At 41.0% G+C, this 19436-nt stretch overlaps 1 pseudogene; it reads right to left on the reverse strand.

Annotated features, from left to right (window-relative positions):
- Positions 1-18222: 18222 nt before the first annotated feature.
- Positions 18223-19102, reverse strand: LOC114697929 (annotated as a pseudogene).
- Positions 19103-19436: the final 334 nt, after the last annotated feature.

Below are 19436 nucleotides of genomic sequence, written 5' to 3' on the forward strand. Positions count from 1 at the left end.
GCAGTCACTTTCTTTTGTGTCCAAATTTTCCATTTGGACAGCATACTGTCAGCAGTCAAGGCAAAGGCAATTTCTTGCCTAGTGGCTACTTTTTGACACAAAGGAAATAAACTTCATACGGAGTTTTCTTTGATGACCATCATCTTCTCTGAAATAGATTGGTGCTACCAGGAGCAGACATGTCTCATTATCATAAAAAAAGAACCTATGATATTAAAACATCTTAAATGTCATATTCTATAGATCTCTGAAGTTTTTGAAGATGACTTGTCTAAAATATATCTCTGTTTGACCTTGAAAACATACCTAATATGGCAAGTTTGATTATAACGGCTAGCTACTAACTCACATTTCTTTATATCCTAATTAGTTTGTAATAATAACTTTCAAGGACTAGAAGTTTGCATTACATTGTCAAATGAGTTGTATAGGTATAATACCTTGAACAAGAGTAGAAATGTATGCACAGTATGTTCTAACAAACTAATCTCAAATTTGTATCAATATACAAAAGTCTAATCTAATGTAAAATATTTAAAACTAGTAGTTGATTTTTAAAAGTAGATTCAATGATTTCTTTTTATCTTATCATAGCTATATTCCCTCCTTTTTTTCAGAGTTGAATCAATAATCTACCCTTTTATCCTAATATATATCCCCTTTTTTTTCAAAACAGGAACCCTGAATCTAAACTCCTTTGTTCAGCTTTTTTCCTGACCATTACCAATAACAATTTTTAACCAAACACCCTAAACAATGACAAAATTCCATAACTCATTGAATGACTGAAAACTACCCCCTTGGGAATGTGGTCATTGTGTTCTTAAATTTTACTTCCTGTTGTCTGGGGGTGGATCCTAAAAAGAAAAATTTAGGTTAATTGTCAAGTCCTGGGAGAGGTAGCTGCATTATTTGTTGTCCAGTCTCTGCGAAATGGAAACGTGCAGGGCTTGTCTCAAGTCCTGGCTAGAGTAGTCTGTGAGGCTGGATCATCTTAGCTATCCACCTTGAAACTGTCCTAAGCAGTTTGTAGTCCAAGGCCAGTCTTTAGGTGGTGTTTGTCAGCTTAGTGGTGTTATCATCATCCTGATGGAGTCATCATTGTGGAGCCCCCATCATCTTTTTGGAGACTTCAGATATCACATTAGGTCAGATTATTCCTTTTCTTGCTAATTTTTTCTAGGTAGTTCTCCCTTCTTCTTTGGATGCTTATCATCCAAAGGTCTTTAAATTCTTCAAAGATGTTTTTATTTCCCTGAAAAGACAAAAACAAAACTTTCCCCAAACCTAACTTTGGGGAGTTTCCCTTTTGGCAAGTTATATCTGATCAAATGAAAAACATTTGTTAGTCTTATAAGTTAGTTTAGATTGAATGGTCACACTGGCTGATGAACTATGATCTCTTCTAATCTAGAGGTCTCTCTTGTTCCAGTTTCTCTGAAATTTTTGTTTTAGCTTCTAAGTTGTTCTATCATCCAGAGCAGTATGGTTTTTTGTTTGTTTGTTTGTTTTTTACAATAGGCATTAGGTTCTTTAATTGCTCTGGGAAGGCCTTTCCTCCATGATGACAAGAAAGGACTGAACCAAATTTGACATGGGGGCCTGTGAGAGGCCCCTCAAGGCATTTCCCAATGACAAAGGGTTACCTTGAGTGTCCCTTGTTGATCTGCATTCATTAGTCCAATGTCTGCCTTTGCCACACCTTCTGCATACTCCAGAAGAGAGGGGTGTTCTGTTTGGATTATTCTTAGAAAAAGCATTGTTTCTAGGAACACCCTATTTACAATCCCTTTTTAGGTGACCTTGTTTACTGCAATTTAGACATTTGACATTTTGATTTTTTCTTCTAACCTCTGGAAATCACTTCTCCCATCCAAGCATCATCATGGTTTTGAGATTCAATTTTAATTGTATCTCAGATCCAATCCTCAAAGGGTGTTGATCTTGCTTTTAATGGCCTAATCACCCTTTTGCATTGTTCATTAGCATTTTTCAAAATCCAGAGATTCAATTATTATTTGTGTATCTTCTGAATTTGGTATAATTCTACTTACTGTTGAAGTCAATCTCTATAAGAAATCAGTGAATGTTTCTTTGGGGCCCTGCATGACTTTAGTAAATGACTCAATTTTCTTTCCTACTTCTTCAATTCTGTCCCAAGTATTCAAGGCTGCCTTGCAGCATAAAGCTAGGGTGTGGTCATCATATAAAGATTGCCTTTGTACATTAGCATAATCTCCCCCTCCAAGAAGTTGGTCTTGGGAAATTTCCATACCTCTAGCTCTACTTCATTGTTCAATGGTCTTAGCCTCATCTTTTTACCAGGTCCTCCATTGTAATTGAGCACAAGCCTCCAAGACTGCTATAACCAAATCTCTCCACTCTTGAGGGATAATTCTATTACAAGTTCACTGTGAGTTTTTTTTTATTAAGAAATTTTTTATTCATTTTACATACCAATCACAGATCCCGCCCCTCCAGCCTTCCTCCCAACCCACCCCCATTCCCTCCTATAAGAAGGTAAGGCCTCCCATGGGAGGGCAGTAGAGGCAGATCCAAGCCCCTCCCCCTGCATCAAGGCTATGCAAAGTGTCTTACCATAGGTGGTGGGCTCCAAAAAGCCAGCTTATGCACCAGGGGTGGATCCTGATCCTACTGCCAGGGACCCCCTTAGGCAGATCAAGCGACACAACTGTCTTGCTTATGCAGAGGGCCTAGTCCAGTCCCATGGAGGCTCCACAGGTCTTGTTGACCACAAGTTTAACATCTGCTTCACAAAAGGTGAATGAATGCCATATGAGACTATTGCTTCCTTGAATCTCCTCAAATCTAACATTTGCACAAGAGTCCATTTAGCCCTTATACAGTCTGGGGGATATCTATCTATCTATCATTTGGTAGTTCCTGTAAGTTTACTGGATAAATTACGGTTGGCCGTTTGAAAGACTTAGGCTATTCCTCTGTTACCTTATAATGCAATGCTGAAATTGGTTCTCCTTTAAATTCCTTTGTCTGGGTCTGAATATCTCTATAATCTGTTTTAACAAGTTTTTCTAAAACTTTTATCTTGGCACTCATATTAACCAACTTTTTAAATGATAAAACAAAATGATCAAGCAAATAATGTTTATAATTGACATTATGTAAATCCATCTATATTAATTATCCTCTCATTAGATTGCTCCATTTTTATACTGCCTAATGTATTTTCAAAAAGAGATCTAACTTCCTCCACTGTAAAAATGTTTCCTATATTTTAATGTGGGGAAAAAACTCTCTCTCTCTCTCTCTCTCTCTCTCTCAACTATTGACTCACCAAGTCTGCTGACAATGATGATTCAGATGATGGTGAAGTGAGGTAGCTTCCTAGTGTGGCAGGCTGAGGAGGGCTCCAGGGAAAGCCAAACCCACCAGGAGAGGGAAGAAGCCAAAGAGTCAGCCGTCTGTGGCATTTGGAGCCCCAAAGCCTGTGGAGTCTGTCACACAGAGGCTACAACAGGAAAAACCCCCAGACTCCCTCAGAGGGCTTGGGGAAGAAAAGGAAAATCTAGCTGGTCGGGTAGTGACTCTGGCTGTGTATAGCTCCGGCCTGAGCCGGTGGATACAAAGCCACAGGGGAGCAACTTTTTTGTGAATTTGTGCCCCAAAAAATGGATGCCAGATGTAACATGAAGGAATCCTAATTGATCTTAATAATAAAAACCCAGAGTTAGATATTAGGGTAAATGCTGAAAGATCAGAGAAGCAGAGCAGTCAATCACCAGACAGACTTCTTACCTCTTACGGAATCCTCAGATCGAAAGAGACTGAGCTCCTGTCTCACCCTGTCTTATAGTCCTCTTTCCACCCAGCCATATCACTTCCTGTCTCCACTTCCCTAGTGCTGGGATTAAAGGTGTGTGCCACCACTGCCTGGCCTCTATGGCTAACTAGTGGCTGGCTCTGTCCTCTGATCTCCAGGCAAGCTTTATTTGTTAGAGCACACACAAAATATCACCATAGGAAATGATACACATTTAGAAGGGTACAGAGTCTTATTATATGGCCCTCTCTGGCCTGGAACTTGCTGTGTAGACTAGAGGATGGACTTGGACTTCACAGAGATCTTTCTGCATCTGCTTCCTGAGTGCTAGGGTTAATAGTGCACTATCATGCCTATTTTTAAAAAAATTGGTATGTGTAGTATGTACATGTGTATGTGTGGTATATGTGGTATGTGTGTGTGTGTGTGTGGTTTGTGTCATGTGTGGTATTTGTAGTATGTGTGTGTGTAGTGTGTGGTGTGTAGTGTGTGGTGTGTGTGTAGTGTGTGGTATGTGTAGTATGTGTGTGTGTGTGTGTGTGGTGAGTGTGTGGTGTGTGTAGTGTGTATGTGTGTGTGTGTTTGTATAGTGTGTGTATAGTGTGTGGTGTGTGTAGTGTGTGGTGTGTGTAGTGTGTGTGTGTGTGTGTGTGTGTGTGTGTGTGTGTGTGTGTGCCTGCCATAGCTCATGTGTGAGGTGAGGTTGGTTTGCTCCTAGCACCTTTATGTGTGTTCTGGAGACCGAATTCAGGACACCAGGTTGCACAGCAAACACCTTTCCCTAAAAAGTCACCTTGCAGGCCCCGGGAAAACATGTCTTGATGACAAATAGTTGAACCAATCAGATCATGGCAGTTAAGAGCATTGGCTGCTCTTCCAGAGGACCTGGTCAAACCCTTCATCTGTGTGAATAGTTCACACAGGAGGAGGAGAATCCCACAAGTGTTTCATGATTCTGTAAGCTGCCATTCTTTATGTGGAACATTCTGGACATACATGGTGTAAGTCAAACTAGACCTTTGAGATTATTTACAACTTGAGTTTATTCTTCCATAATTAAAAGAAAGAGTCAAACATGTTGTCTGAGGAAAACATCCACTTTGGTGGGTGAAAAGTGGGAAATGAGCATTTATTGAGTTTTAAGATGCAATAAATGGTATGCTAAAAACTTTAACAATGGCTGGCATGGCTGAATGCTTACAATGTGTTGAGTATAGATCTGAGGGCTGACTGTACATATTTAAGATTCATAATTGCACAAGATGGGCACCATTACTATCACTGTGCTTTTAAGTGAGGAAACCTTGCCCCAAGGACATTAAGTAACCTGTCCAGGGCCTGAGAAACAGGCCAGCCTGCCAGGACTTGCATACTTGGCCATATGTTACATGTTACCTCATTTTACTCTGGAATGTGTAACATAAACTACAGAATGATTTATAGTTCAGAATCCAGGAAGTAAAAAGGATGACTGGGAGATACCTGAGTCACTAAAGTGCTTACCTCAAAAGCGTGAAACCCAGAGGACAACCTTGAGTGTGAGTTCTCCTTAGCTGTCTACTCTGGTTTTCTGAGACAGGGTCTCTCGTTGGCCTGGAACTCACGAACACTAGGCTGACCATCCAGCGAGCCCAAGGGTCTGCCTGTCTCTCTTCAGCAATGAGACTAACATAACCAACAGCTAGGGGACACACGCTCTCACATCATCAGTGAAACGTGGACCACAACGACAGTGTGCTAATGTAAAGCATCACATTGCTAGTAAAATGAGAAACACGAGAAACACTGATTTAAAAAAACTATAGAGAACAATGGCAGACCAGGAACCATGCAATGTAGAATGACCGAATACTGATTCCTGAAACGATGTGCAATGGCTTCTATGTAGTGGGTATATAATGGAGAGAGTCTTGAGGTTTGTGAGAACGAGGAGAGCCGGGGTGTTTTCTCCAGTCAGAGCTTGTGGCTGTTGCTGCACAGACACCCCCATTTATCTCAAAGGTCACTTAAGTGCCACCCCCAAAACCAAATTTATTAAACATTTAAGCAAATGTTCATTCAGTACAATAGGAAAGAGAAATGTATGAGGTTAAGGATTTTTTTTTTAATTTGGAAAACCTCATTTGTAGTAATATAAATTAAAATAGGAAAGATTATAAAAGGTGCTGGGATGGTTAACTTTAGCTGTCAGTATTCCGAGGTTAAGGGTTACCCAGATAGTAGTGAGAGTGTTTACAGCAGTGATAAGTATTTGAATCAGTACCCTACACACAAAAAATAAGAAGATCTCCCTCAACCAACGTAGTTGGGCTTGCTCCAGCCTTTGAGACCCCAGGAAGAAGACAGAGGAGGGGAGTTTACTCTCTTCTTGATTCAGAGTGTGTCTACCTTTCTACACTCGGACACTTGGTCCCTTGATCTCAGGCCTCTGGAGTCAGGGACTTACACAGTGTAACTTGCACAGTCCTCTACTGAAAGTTTCATCGGTGGCCTCCGTGTGGGAGCTCACAGTGACTCCAGCTTGCGGCTTGATTCCATCTTGACTTAAGGTCAGAGAGTTCAAGCATGTTTTTGCTCCTTAAGGCCGAATAACAAGATGATTGGCCAAAAGCATGATTAATGGATGTTTTGAGAATAAGGAGGTGTTTACACTTGTTTATTCCTTGAACCATAGTAAGGATGTCTTTTGCCCCTCTTGCTTTGGGTATAAAAAGGCTATGAGAAATAAATTTGGGGTTGCTGCAGGATTTACTAAGAGCCCCACCCCTGATTCTTCCCGTGTCTCTGTCTTTCCTTTTATGTCACTCTTTTAATTCTCACTTCCCTAGTCAGGTGTTGTTGGCCAGGTCGGCAGTCCTGACACCTCAGAACTCCTCAGGGCTTTGGCCTGGGACTGAATCGCATTGCTGGCTTTTCAGGTTGTGTGTGTGTGTGTGTGTGTGTGTGTGTGTGTGTGTGTGTGTACACGCTAGGGATTGAACTTAGGGCTACATATACTTTGGCTAAACATATGCCCTATCCCTGTCCAGCAAGATCTTTCTTACTATGGCTGTTTAATTTTGAAAAACAATTTTAAAGCCAGCTTTCCTATTTCCATATGATCACAGTGCATTTTTTGGAATGAGCAAAGTAGATTGGACATTCCAAAAACATACCAGTGACTATGCTGGTTCTTTACCAAATAGGAAAGAACACATAGTATGAACTTCAAACCCTAAGAATTCTGAACGTTCTTCACACTGATTGTTACGTTAAAGGCAACAGAGCTGTCACTTAGAAGACAGAAAAAGATCTGAATATCCTGATGATACTTCCTTCCTCTTTGCATGACTTTTAGGAATAATTTAAAAGTTCAATTGTAAGCTCTTTGAGTCTTAGGAGCAAGATCATGAATTATATATAATGTGTGAGCAATGCTAAGCTAGCCGACAACTGGTGTGATTTTTTTATGTCTATTACCAGCCACAAAATCCTAAGTACGCTCAGTACTCCTCTATAATCAGATAGTTCCTCTGTCTTGCTCATTAAATATAAATCTTTGTTAAGGAATTTATCTTTTGCTAACTTTTAGTTCATTGACTATCTTCCTTCTCTCACTAAAAAGCTCCATGAGAACAAAGGCATTTTCTGTTCCGTTCAACATTGCTTGGTATTCAATAAATACTACATACTGAATACATGAACAAATGGAGGGGTGAGCATTTGTGACTTTGAAGTCTTCAGTAAGTATTAACTCAAATATCTTACATGCACACATACAAATACAACTTATTAACCCAAATATCTTACACGCACACATACAAATACAACTTATTAACCCAAATATCTTACATGCACACACACAGACACAACTTATTAACCCAAATATCTTACATGCTCACACACAGACACAACTTATCAGTGACTTTCACGCCGTTCCATCCTTCCTCACCAGTTCGTCATTTAAACTAGCTGCTAGCCCTACATAAGGATCCGTTTCACTAAGTGGAAGTGGAAATGCTGGCACCAGAGAGGCGGCTCAGCAGTTCAGAGCACTTCATGCTTTGGCAGAGGAGAAGAGCTCCATTCCTACCACCCACAGGGCAGCTCACAACCATCTGCAGCTCCGGTTCCAGGGAATCTGATGCCCTCTTCTGACTTTGGAAGGCTCTTGCACATAGGTGGTGTAGACACATACACCCAGGCACATACACATACACACAAAATAAATAAAAAATTCAAAAAGGAGAATGAAAATGCTTTTTTTTTTTTAACAAAAACTTTTGTGGGGAACTTGCATCTGAAAAGAAAATATTTGTAATGCCAACATGTATTTTGTTTTATTAAATCCAGATCCTTGGGTGGAGTCCCTCAGCTAAGTCACTCTCAAGCAAAATGGATTGCTTGTTATTTTCACAAAGAATTTACAGGAAGCAATTTGTAAAGGTTGCTATCAGCCTGAAGTCATTGTTGGCACTGGGAATCAGTGTATCATCAACCTTGTAGTGATCACTTCCCCTGGGCATGCCCAGAGACATTTCCATCATACCAGAAAGATTGGATTCTACTGCCTCAGATTGCAATCACATTTGATATTATTCCAATTTGATCATAGAGTTTGAAATGTTGACATATCAGCTTCTCTTATCCCCCCATCATGTTAAAATACCTGTTTACATGTAGTTCACACTGGTCCTGTCATTGCCATTTCACAAATAGGTTTTTAGCAACCTGCCTTTCTTTCTTGATGCTCAGAAAGTTGCAGTAGACATACATAACTAGGAAGCAAATGGTTTGCCATCCTATTCTGGTGCACCCTATCCAGTAGTTTGATAATTACATAATAATAGCCAAAAAGATGCTATTCATCTTGGACAAACTATCTTTCAGCATAACCGATAAGCAGGAGGATTATTCCAGGTGGAGGTGTGAGGACATCAGAAATGTTTGCTCTAGAGTGGAACAATGACAGGCAGTTCTGTGTTCCCAACTGCCCCAAAGAGTGTTTATGTCTAAATCCCTGAGAAAATAGGGCTTCACAAGATGAAAACCTTTATATTCATATCCTTAGCAACCATCAGGCCAGTTTTCTATGTTTCCAAGGCCAGTTTCTAAGTTGGAAAACAAGATCTTGATGAAATCCAAATGATTGTTTTTGGCCTAATCCAAATAAATGCTGTTCAATTCATTTACTGGTTTCCCAAAAATGTATAGAATGATACGAGCAGTCTGCACAAAGTTGACTCTGGAAATAAGGCAAAAACGTCTTACTGCATAGGTGTTCCTGCTACTAAATGACTCTAATTGAATGTTTCCTTTATTACACACACTGAAAACAATCATATACAGACTTTAAAGTCTTTCTGCTTGCCTTAGAAGTTGCAGCTACAATAAGTTGAAGTGTTCACGGACACTGCAGTTAACCTGGAAGAACACTGTTGAGAAGCATGCAGTCCGCTCTGGATGACACACTGATTCCCAGTGCCAGCGATGACTTCAAGCTGATGGCAACACTTACGAGTCATTTCCCATAAATTCTTTGTGAAAATAACAAGCACACACAACCATACCCTTTATCCAGTTACTCAGACTGCTGAATACAAGAACCTTGGCTTCATTCTGGTCTTCAGCTTTCCCAAATTGTACAGATTCCTTGTTAGAGTCAAACCATAGATCAAGCCCATGCAGCCTGCTAGTTTCTGACCCTACCCAGCAAATATGCCTGTAGTAGATTTGACACGGCCTCAGAGCACTTCCGTATTCATCCTGCTGTTCTTATTACTTGCCCATCACAAGCCTGATTAGACAGCTTTGTGTCCACGGGTTCATATGTATCTGGATCAAAGAAATTAATTCATACTAGTCAATTTTTGTTGCAAATGACTAACTGGACTCCAGGTTCCCCTTGCTTTGTGCCTGTCACCACATACATTAACTCTGTTTATGTTACTGTGACTAACACCAGGCAGACACAACCTGAGGAATAGAAGGTTTGTTTGGGCTCATGGCTGCAGAGACACTTCAATCACTGTCGTGGTAGCAGCATGAGGCAGAGCAAATGTTCATATTGTGGCTGATGAGCAAGCAAAGAAAGCAAGCAGGGACAGAGGGTGAGACTCACCTTCAAAGGCCCTTCCTCCTAAAGGTCCCACAGTAGCATCATGGGCCAGGGACCATGATCTCAAAATCTGAACCTGTGGAAGATATTTTGTATTCAAATCATAGCACAATAGAATTAGTTAACATCTCCTTAATGATTACACTATTAAGTGAAAGATATCTATTGGGCATTTGCTAGATGGCACAGTACTACGCAAAATACAGCAGATTCAGCAGACCCTGCAGATCCCAGAAGCCAAGAAAGCATATGTATTTCTCTATAGTTTTATAATTTTAAAACACCACAAACATCACATTTCTGAAGGCATAAGCCCCTGTGTAATACTTCCAAATCCTTAAACATAAACAATCATTTCTTCTAGAAGGCTAATGAAAACTCAGGGCAAGATCCTACCTGGCTAAGCTTCTAACTTGTGGAAAGGAATTAAAGAAAAATTTAATCAGTGAGGGAATCCATCAACAACAGAAAGATGATTAGCAGATGTAATGGAACTAGGGGTCAAGTTCCATCCACAGGGAGCAGCAGAAGTTGGCAGTTTGGGCCATAGTTCTGGCTTTATAGTCAAGAATACAAAAAAGGGGTTGTGGAATCTCCCTCCCCGACTAAGAATAGCCACTGAAGCTGTGTGTGTCAGGGCTGACCCTGCATGGAGGCCCAGAGAGGCCATTTTGTGAAGCTGTGAAATTGAAGCCTGGATTGCCTTGCAGACCCCAAGATGTTGGAGATGCCAAAGAAATGGGTTGCCTGCCAAAGAAAGCTGCTAACAGGGAGTGGAACCAGCCCAAGAGAGAGAAGTGTGCTTCAGTTAACAAAAAAGCTGAAAGGAGTTGGAGATCTGAAGAGCACTTTAACATCAGACATGGAGATGCAGAGTTTGGAGTTTGTCCGGCTGGTTTTCGGACTAGTTTTGGTCCAGTATTTCCTTACTATGCTCTGTTTCCTCCCTTTTGGGATGGCTATATATATATATAGTGCCATTGTATGTTGGGAGTATATGATATGCTTTCTTATTTTGATTTTATAAGGGTTATAGTTAGGAGGTTGTCATGAGTCTCAGAAGAGACTTTGAACTTTGGACTTTTTAAAGTGTTGAGACTGTTGTAGACTATGGGGACTTTTGAAGTTGGACTGAATGCATTTTGCATTATGATGTGGCTACAAGTCTATGGGGGCCAGGAGTGGAATGTGGTGGTGTGAATAAGAATGGCCCCTGTAGGGTCATAGATGTGATTGTTTCATCTATCAGGGAGTGACACTACTTGAGAAAGACTAGGAGGTTGGAGAAAGTGTGACCTTGTTGGAGGAAATGTGTCACTGGGGGTGGACTTTGAGATTTCAAGAGCCCAAGCCAGGCCAGCACTCTCTCTCTCTCTCTCTCTCTCTCTCTCTCTCTCTCTCTCTCTCTCTCTCTCTCTCTCTCCTGCTGCCTGCAGATCTGGATTCAGAACACTCAGCTAACTCTTCAGCACCATTGGCTGCCTGTGTGCCACCATGCTCTCAACGGTGACAACAGACTAAACCTCTGAAACTGCAAGCAAGCCCAATTAAATGCTTTGGTCACGGTGTCTTTTCACAGCAGTGGAACACTGATCAAGACAATCTATTTACCAGTCTATTAACTTTAAAAATTTAGCTTACTCGTCTTGCTAGACACATAATTAGTTGTCTTCAAGCAGCAATGTTCTAATTTCTTCCATTATCTATTTCTCTTGCTGTGTTTCTTCTCTTTTCTTACATTGGCTGAACTCCTCAACAGTGGTAAATCAGAACGGTGAAGGAGGACATGTCCCTTGTAGCTTCATCTTATTAACATTTTCTTTTCTGGCTCCAGTTAATCAGCAGCACAGTGAGGGCAGGAAAGTGGCAGAGAGTTTAGGACTGAACTTGGATGCATGGAAACATTGGTATTTTGTAAATTCAATCTCTATGACTAGCAGTCTTTTGGCCAAGATCTGGTCATTACAATATTATAGTGTTCCTATTGAAATTGGCGTAGAAACTGGAACTATGTTTGTCATAGCTTAGGGCCTTAATCTAACAGCTGGGGTTGACATTGCTGTAACTGTCACAAAATCAGTTTGTCAGATTTCTTCCCAAAACACTACTTCATACCAATTTAAGAGGCTATACAACTACAAATGGAAAAATATGATCTTGAGTAGCACTATAAAGGAAGCTCTGTGTTCCAGTGTGCTAGCTGCTGGAACGTTGCTTGGTGTCAGTTTTCTATTTAAGAGAAGTGGGTTTTCTCCACATTAAATAACGATGTAATAATTCAGATTTGAATTTACAATTAGGCATCAAATTCCCAAATTGCCCTAGCAATGACTGCAAGCACTATATTAATTAAAATATAGACAGTATGTAATAAAGTTTTGTTAAGCTTACGTTTCACTAGCTAACCTATTAATTCATTGAGGTCACAGGACTCACACGGCGGTGCACATGTAGAGGTCACAGGACTCACACAGCAGTGTGCACGTGAAAAGCACAAGACTCACTCCAGAGTACACACGTGGAGGTCACAGGATGACTTCATGGAGTGAGGTCTCTCTTCCCACCTTTCTGTGGGTTCCAGGGGTCAAACTCAGGTCACTAGGCTTGGGCAGAAAACACGTTATTGTTGAGCCATCTCGCTGGCCTTTTGCTCTAGTCTTTAAAGGAGAATCCCAGGACATACATTCTCTATAAATTTTGATATCTATTTCATTCTATTGCCCTTCAGAAGGTTCCCGTCAATATATGCTTCTACCAATCATGTGGGTATGCCTGTCTCTCTCAGGGGAGAACTAATGCCAACTGAAACTTTTTGGAAGAATGATATTCTTACTAGGCCAAAATTTGCTCTAGCTATTAATTAGGACTTCCACATTTAAAAAAAAGATCACCAGGTTTGTGTCATAAGTAAAATTTTTTGGCTATAAAGAATCTACTTAAGTTATCTTTTAAAAAATTGTCTTCCAAGACACGAATGAACTGTAAGCAGAACCAGAGTAGAAAGCCATCAGGGCATCAGCCAGTCACTACCTCTCCTTCCCCTGGGGAAACACAGAACAGATTCATGGTGCTTCTCTTCTGCATCAGCTGAGCCCACTCTCCACAGGACGTCAGCTTGAAGCAGGGCCAATGGTGACTGCCTTTAGACGTTGTAGTTTTAGCTGCTGTTTTTCAATTCCAGGTCTTAAAAGAGGAGTCTAACAGTCCAAGTCAGTGGACACAGAACAGCCTATGGGCAGGCATATAGGGTGGAGTGTCCGTTCTTAGTTCAATCAGTTGTGGCTAGGGGACAAAATCATGTAAAATACCATTAGAGCATCAGGAATTATGAATAGGAAGGGTAATGAGAAGGCAGGCATATCTAGAACATTCAGAGGACCTTTCCCAGGTGTCTTAGTTAGGGTTTCTATTGCTATGAAGAGACACCATGACCACAGCAACTCTTACAGAGGAAAACATTTAATTGGGGTTGTTTGCTTATAGTTCAGAGGTTTAGTCCATTATCATGATGGTGGGACATGACAGCATACAGGCAGACATGATGCTGGAGAAGGAGCTGAGAGTCCTATATCTTGATCCACAGGCAACAGGAATTGAACTGAGTGTCACATTGAGCATAGCTTGAATATAGGAGATCTCAAAACCCACCACCCACCACAGTGACATACTTCCTCCAACAAAGCCATGCCTGCTCCAACAAAGCCACACCTCCTAATAGTGCCACTTCCTTTGGAGGCCAGTTTCTTTCAAACCACCACACCAGGCATAAAGGATAGTCTAATAAATGTAAATTTGATAGTCAAAGGTTCATATCCAGAGTCACATATAAATGCAAGGTGTGAGTTACAGTATTTGAAATTTGAATTATCTCCCTAACGGTTCAGTTGGGGCTGATGATGGACTGTAGTTATTCATAGTACAAAGCTGGGCTGGTTGGTGACTTAGAACTTATGATCTCTTCTGGAGTTCCATGTTTAAGTTAGAGAGCTCTCCATGAGCAGTGTGCACAGTCAGATGAAGAGGGTCTGTGCTCATTTTATTGTTATTAATTTTATTAGAAAAGTAGCTCAATATTGGATTATTTGTAGAATGTATGTAAACATAAGTAGAAAATGAAAAATCTAACCACTTACACATATTATCCCATAATCAATTTCCATATCCACACTGTGGAAGTAGACACTGTCAATAGTTAGATTCTTTCTACACTAACAGAAAACTTTCAGCACAGGCATTTTTCTCACAAATAGATCACAGTCCACATATTCTTTGATTATTTCAAACCTACCTCTAATTATTTAATGGCTAAACATGTTTCCTTTTCATGACTGCTCTATTACCATCCATCTGCTACTTAGTGACTATGTCAGGTCATCTAGTATGTTTTAGGTAATATATCTGGATAATTATTTTTTAAATGCTATTCCTTGTATAAGTATATAAGATATAAATCTAAAGGCATGAGTTTAAAATACTATAATTTTAGTAGTTGTCACATTATGCATAGTTGATTGTTGTCCCTAATAATTGTTTATACTGATTTGCTTGACACCAGAAACATGGAAACTTCTACCCCCTTTTAGTTATCTGCATTCTTCAGGAACTCGGTCATTTAAAAATAACCCAATGCCCCAGATCTACTGCAGACCATGTGGAGAGGTAGCATGCCAGGGGTTAACACACCTGTGTGTGTTCTAGAAGAGCCTTGACCAGGTTGAAGAGCTACCTTGATAAAACTTAAGTACTTGATGAAAAGTGAATCAAGGAGACTTACAAAGTTAAATAATTCATTGGAACACAATTTAAGAATCAGAAATTCTTCAAATTACCTTGGTAACATAAGATCCTTGAGTCCAGAGACTGGAGCAATTCATTTATATATTTCTCATGATGCCAAGTACAGTGATTTACATACAGATGATACTTCAAATATACTTTTAATGTAGGCTCTACAGTATAAAGATGACAAATCTACAAAGATTATTCCCTAAGGAAGTTTTTGACTCAACATTAAAATTTATTTAGAAAATGCATGGTTTTCATGTAAAGCTCCCAAGCTTATAACTTTAAGTATAACACAGAATAAACGACCATAAGCGTTGTACTCCCAAACTAGCACCCTTCCTGTTCTCAGACAAAGCCAAATGGTTCATCCTAACATAACGCTACATAGCTAACAGTGCAGTGACAACCACATATTGTTAGCTGCTGTAAAATGTGTTGGATTTAATTAGCCAGAAAATCCATTGCATGTATATTATAAAATGCTCTTTGTTTGTTTTTTTCCCACTGTAGATGGCAGGCTAGCTTCTGGGGCTCCTCCTGTCCCTGCCTCCCATCTCCCTACAGGAGAGCTGGGCAGCAAGGGCTTCACCCACGGAACATCTCGCTCCAGGGTTTCTTATTGACCGCATCTCAGTTTGCAAATCAGGGAATTTCTCTCCTCTTTGTATTCCTTTTGATTCTTGCTTTTGTCTCATTGCTATAGCTAAAAAACTTTAAGCAATTTGTTGAGTAAAACTGGAGAGAGCAGATATCCTTGCTTCATTCCTCATTTGTGAGGAAATACGTAGAGATCTTTTTCCCATTTAGTAGAATGTGAACTATTGGTTTGTTATATCCAGCTTTTGTTATTTGAGATATCTTCTGTGCCTAGTTTCTTTAGGGTATTTATTATGGAAGGATATTAAACTTTATCTAAGGACTCAACTAAGATGATAATATAATTTCTGTCCTAGAATCTACTTATATGCTACATCAAGTTTATTGATTTATGTGCATTTAACCATCCTTGTATCTTTGGAATTAAACCAATTTGGTTATGATGATATTTTAAATATGTTGTTAAATTTGGTTTGTAAGTATTTTAAAATATATTTCAATAAATTCTTTGAGAATTTCATACATATATACAATGTATTTTGATAATATTTACCCCCTACTACTCCTACAACCATCCCACCCACTCTAAACTTTATGTCCTTTTTAAAAATAGCCCACCAAGTCTAATTTGTGCCGTAAATACTCACATGTATAGAGCCATCAGGAACCACACCTTTGAAGAATATTATTTTAGGATGTATTACATTTGTTTATACTGTGGAACATTTGTTTAATGATGCAAAGATATGTTGCATTCTTTTGTGTTGCATTTGTTTAACTCTGTGAAACTGTGTTACTGTGTCTGTCTAAAACACCTGGTGGTCTAATAAAGAGCTGAGCAGCCAATAGTGAGGCAGGAGAAAGGATAAATATGGTTGCAGGCAGAGAGAATAAAAATAGGGAGAAATCTGGGAGAAGAAGGAAGAAGGAAACAGAGAACAAGGAGAGGAGGACACCAGGGTCCAGCCACCCAGCTACACAGCCAGCAAAAGAGTAAGAGTAAAATTTACAGAAGTAAGAGAATGGGAAAACCCCAGAGGCAAAAGGTAGAAAGGATAATTTAAGTTAAGAAAATCTGGCTAGCAAGAAGCCAAGCTAAGGCTGATCATTTATAATTAAGAATAAGCCTTCGTGTGTGTATTTATTTGGGAGCTGGGTGGTGAGCCCCCCAAAGAGCCAAAAGAGCAAAAACAACTAACAACACATCCTTCGAGAAAACTACCCTACAGCCAGTAGCCATCCACCACCAATAGTTCCTCGGCTAGGTTGGAGGCTCCTGAGTTCTTCCCTGGTCCAAGCTTGAATGTTGCCTGGACTGATCTTCTGTGAGTCGTGTACAGGCAACAACAGCTGCTGTGAGTTCATGAGTGCAGTGGTTCTATCATATTCAGAAGCCATTGTTTCACTCTGGCCCTCCTTAACCTCTGGCTTTTATAATCTTTCTTCCTCTTCTTCTGCATTGGTCTCTGAACTTTGAGGGGAAGGGCATATAATAGATGTCTCATTTGTGGCTGAGTACTCAACAGACATTTAGTCTCTGTACTTTGGCCATTTGTGAATTTTTATATTAGCTGTCATCAAAAGCATAGTAAGAATTCATTGATGAGGTCTGAGACATACACTAATCTATGTATACAGAGATATAAATTTAAATGACAGTTTGATAATAACAGTAGGTAACCTATGAGCCCCAGCATTCTTGGCTAGATTTACAGTACCAGCATGTTTCCTTCCATGGAGCAGTCCTTAAATCCAGTCAGAAAGTTATTGGTAGCTTCCATTATGTTTGTGCCACTGTGGCATCCATGGGCATTTCTTGCCACATTTGTTTTTATTGTAGTTCACAGGGTCACAGCACAGTGAGGCTGCTGATGAGAGCTCCTTCTGGTACTGTGAAAGCAGCCAGCAGGAAGGAGGAAGCTTCCTGGTCAGTGCCAGCTTTATCTCTCCAAGTACCCTGACCCAAGTGTGGTGTCTTCAGCAATAGGATCTTGCCATCAAGTCCTCATGGACAACAAGGAGCAATGGCAATAGTTTGCATTGGTTTTGAACCTCTAGTATACTCCTGACAATCACTCTGAGAGAAGGCATCCCATACCTACCATTTGGCAACCTATGGCTTTTGGGAGAAGCACTATCTTATGTGTAGAGAAACTTCCAATTATCTATCTATCTATCTATCTATCTATCTATCTATCTATCTATCTATCATCTATCTATCACCTATCATCTGTCTATCTTATACCTATTTATAAATTTTTAGAAAGCTTATAAAATAGTATGTTTCCATACTTTTTCCCAAACATCCTCAGTGTTAGTCATCCCTCACTCCCTCCTCCTCTGCCCCACCCTCCAATCCCTCCCCAGGCTTAAACCTCACTCCGCAGTGGTGCCTTCCCTCTTCATATCCCCTGTGTTGTACCAACTCCTCTCCCTTGGGATCTTTCTTCTCCCTCTACCAATGGTTCCTTTCTAGTTACATGGATTCTACAGGCACTCCAAGTTAAACATGAAAACCTGAAGATGCAGTGCTACGATACACATGTGAGGGAAAACATGTGACATGTGTCTCTATGGGTACAGTTTACCTCACTCAGTGTTCTTTACAATTCCATCCACCTACATGCAAATTTCATTTTTTTTCCAGCTGAATAAGTGCATGTGTATGAGTATATGTTCATTATCCATTTATCAGTTTATGGAAATGTAGGCTGTTTCCATGCCCTAGCTATGGTGAATAGAGCAGCAATGACCATGGATGAGCATATGCCTCCATAGTAGGAAAGAGTCCTTTTGGTTATATGCCCAGGAGAATCATAGCTGGGTCACATGGTATATATATATTTCTAGGTTTTTGGGTTTCCACACACACACACTGGCTTTTAGGAACTTCGTTTTCCTTCCACCTCTTTTTCCTTTGCTCAGGTGTCTGTAGACTAGCTTAGGACCACTCAGTAGTGGCTCCAACCCACTCAAGTGGCCTGCAGTGTGGGAGCTGCTGACCAGTCCTCATTGGCTGGCTGGGTGCTTCAGTCTTCTGTAGGGAAGGGAACAGAGGGCACCTGCATGCCCTCAAACCAGTCTGCCACCTCTGACTGAGCAGCAGTGAACTCAGGAGCTGGTGCGGTCCATTCGCTCTGAAGTATTTCCTTAGTCACAGCTTTCTCAGCATCAGAAGCCTGCTCCTCCTTCTCAATCTCCTCTGGGTCTCTGTAGAAGTAGGGAACAGGCATAACCTCCCTTGGGTGCTCATGGGAGATGGTGCCACACACAGGAGTTCTTCCCGGGCCAGCATCCACCACATCAGACCCACTGAGCGGGCTCCCTGTTTTGTTGCATGGGATGGCAACGTCCACGCAGTGCAGAGATGAGTCTGTTATACACAGAGCAGTGGTTGATCAAGACGCCTCTGTGAGGGGATGGGGGGTCAGTCCTGGGATCAGTCACAACTAGAAGACATGGATCCCTGAAGGCTGCTTGGATCTGGTTAGTGAGGGTCCCAGGGGAGAAGCAGCAGCAATTGGAGCGGCCCCAGTGGAGGCAGCAAGCTTCAGCACGGCTCGCTGCCGGGTGTTCCTGGAGGAGATGACGCTGACATCAGCAGGGTCCTCAATGGCAACGATAGCCCGAGGTGCCAGGAGCAGCTTCTCCCAGGTCCTCTTCAGATTAATGATGTAGACACTATCACTTTTCCTTTCATAAATGTACTGCCTCTGAGAGTCAAGGTTGGTACCACTTAAGCGGATTCCTGTGGCAAGGGATTTGAGGGCGCCCTCCACCTCCATCTGCAGGACATCAAGGGTCCCGGACGTTGTGTCAGATTTAAGTTACAACAGGAATAAGGACCCATCCTGGGCAGTGCAGAAAGGGGGTGGGTTGGTTGTTATTTTTAAGGATCTGCCACACCGATTTCCGCAGTGGCTGCACCAGGATGCTCTCCCTCCAACGGCACCTGAGGCTCTCACGTTCCCCACTCTCAGCCGCATCTGTTGTCTCTTGTCTCTTCACCTTAGTCATTCTGACTGGGGTAAGAGAAACCTCAGTCTTTTTAACCTGCATCTCTCTGACAGCTAACGATGGTGAACTCTCTTCATGTTTCTCCTGAGTTCAGCTCCACAGTCCATTTTTAACTACATTGTTCTCTTGGTATTTAGC

Source organism: Peromyscus leucopus, chromosome 10 (assembly GCF_004664715.2).
Source record: "Peromyscus leucopus breed LL Stock chromosome 10, UCI_PerLeu_2.1, whole genome shotgun sequence".
In the NCBI taxonomy this organism is placed as follows: domain Eukaryota; kingdom Metazoa; phylum Chordata; class Mammalia; order Rodentia; family Cricetidae; genus Peromyscus; species Peromyscus leucopus.